Source organism: Schistocerca serialis, unplaced genomic scaffold, assembly GCF_023864345.2.
Source record: "Schistocerca serialis cubense isolate TAMUIC-IGC-003099 unplaced genomic scaffold, iqSchSeri2.2 HiC_scaffold_1211, whole genome shotgun sequence".
Taxonomy (NCBI): domain Eukaryota; kingdom Metazoa; phylum Arthropoda; class Insecta; order Orthoptera; family Acrididae; genus Schistocerca; species Schistocerca serialis.
In genome coordinates, this window is record NW_026047416.1 from 145,001 (window position 1) to 147,500 (window position 2,500).

Consider the following 2,500-nt stretch of genomic DNA (forward strand, 5'->3'; position numbering starts at 1 on the left):
CAGGCTGGCCCTATCTTCTTCAGCGCCAGGAGACGGGACCGACGGAGGGTCGGACCCATCCATCGGCAAGATGGAATGCCAAGGCCCCCCTGGGCAACAGGAGCGTGGAAGTATCCCAGGGGGGTGTCCGCCGGAAGGCGGAACCATCTCCTGACGGCGGCCCGGATGGTGACGTCGGCCGACTTCAATGCACCCACCCGGGTGCGGCTGAGGGCCAGCCCGTGGTACAGGCCAGGGAGAAGTACGTTGGTGAGAGCGTGGAGGCGCTGTTGCGGCTTCAGCGGAGCTCGGGAGATGACGTCCAGCTGCTCCACCAGGTGGCGACGTGGATTGAAGACGCAGCGACCCGCCGTGGAAAATTGCAGCCCCAGGTACCGGAAGGTTTCACCCACACGCAGGGCAGGCATGGTGGTATTGCCTGCTGTGAAGGTGACATTGCTGTCCACCTTCACCTTCTTCTCGCGCCCTGACGCGACTAAGGCGAGGGTGAAACACTTCCGGGCGTTGATCTGCAGCCCCAGGTGGGCGAGGGCTGCGGTAGCTGCGTCGATGAGGGACTGCAAGCCCCTCGGGGTCGCTGCAAACAGCAAGACGTCATCTGCAAAGGCCGCAGCGTTGACTCTGCGACCGAGGATCCGAGCTCCGATGTGGGAGGGCAGTTGGCCTAAAACGTAGTCCACCGCAAAGTTGAACAGGAGGGGGGAGAGGGGATCGCCCTGGCGAACGCCCCGTGCTGGCTGCACAGACACGCCCACGCCGGCGCCGTCCGCTATCACTGTCGTGCTGCCCTCGTAGCACCGCTCGACGTACTCGACAAAGCAATCCGGTAGGCCATGCGCCTTCAGCACAGGGCGAAGGGCAGCATGATCCACCGAATCGAATGCCTTCGAAACGTCGATCGATGCCACAAAGACAGAGCGGCAGGAGCGAACTGCGTCGGTGAGAGCAGTGTCCAAGATGAAAGTATTTTCCAACATCCCATCCCGAGGGATGAATGCCCGCTGACGTTCGTCCACAGCACAAGCGCGCATCAGGCGTGACGCGAGAACCTTGTGAAAGGTCCGCGCCAACACCGAGCAGACCGTAATGGGGCGAAAGTCAGCGGGGGATGTTGGTGCAGCCGTTTTCGGGAGAAGGGACGTCCGCGCGCGAAGCAGGCGTTCCGGGAGGGCGCGGGCCAGAAGGAAGAGATTCATCACTTTCACCAGGACTTCGTGCGGCAGGCGCCGCAACTCCGCTGGGGTAAGGCCGTCCGGCCCGGCCGCTGATCCCCTGGGCGGCAACGCGGCGGCGACCTCCTCATGTGTGACCGGCCCCCATAGGCACTCAAGAGCGACAGGCTCCGAGTGCGGGAGGAGGCGGTCACGAATGAAGCCCGCGGTGGAGACGGGCTTCTTTGTGAAGAGGTCCGCCCAGAAGTCCAGCAGACCAGGGATGGCAGGTGGCGGCTGGAGCAGGGTGCCATCCAAGAGGCCGCGCACGCAACGTGCACGCGACCGTCGGAAGGCATCCTGCGTTCTCGCGTACTCCCAGCGGCGCCGCTTGCGCTTCTGCGTCGGCGGCGCGGCAGGCGGCCGCTTCGATGGTTGGCGCGGCCGCTGTGTCCTGGTGATCGATCTCTCCCCTCTGGACCCGACCGACGCAAGGGCATCCGGGAGCATGCCCAGGATGACATCGGGCGGCGTGCCCCGCCCCAGACCTATGACACGATCCAGGGCAGAGAAACGCTGGGCGGAAGCGGGTAGCCCCGCCAGATGCTCCCAGATGGCGGCGTCAGTCTGCCCCTCCGGCGGCGGCCCGGTGGTGTCGGCCGCGAAGTCCTCGGCTGCGTCGACGGGCGGCGCAGCGGCCTCGCCCGCGTCTGGCAGCGGGCTCGCTGCTCCCCGGCGGGACGCCGGCTCTTCCCCCCGACCGATCTCAAGCGCCTCCATGAATTGGCGGACAAGCTGCTTGTGGGCAGCTTGCCGCCGTCGGCACTTGATTGCCTCAAGCGTTCGGTCGGGGAACATCCTGATGAGCTCTTGATTTACAAAGAAGAACCGGGCGTCCCTCTCGAGGAACAGTTCGGCCTCCGCCTTGGCGAGCGACAGGACTTCTTCCTCCGTCCACCTCGCGCGATGCCTCTCCGTGACGATCTCCGCGTTGGCGGCCGCAAGGTGTTGGCGGCGGCGATGGACCCCGAGACCGTTCTTGGTGGTAAAGCTGCGGTGGCACTCACTACAGGCGTATACAGCTGCAAAAGTTACAAGATTTTCGGCACGGCCGGTTGGCCGGCTAGGTGCTGGGGGAGTTGGGGTGGCACCTTCAGCGGAAGGGCCACCACTTTTTCTCTGAATACTGCCCCCAACTAAAAAAGGGATAGTGCGAGGGGGGGCTGGTAACCCCCCCAAGCCCCTGGTGCGGTCTTCCACTCTGCGAAAATCAGCGGGCCCACGAGAAGGGGAGAAGACCGCAGGAGAGGAGAGGCTAAGAGGGCTAGGCCCATGTATTGCGCATCACT

The 2,500-nt window shown here is 64.6% G+C and overlaps 1 pseudogene; it reads right to left on the minus strand.

Moving 5' to 3' along the window:
- LOC126435575 (large subunit ribosomal RNA) overlaps positions 1-2,500 on the minus strand; it is a 7,990-nt pseudogene that overhangs the window by 2,466 nt on the left and 3,024 nt on the right.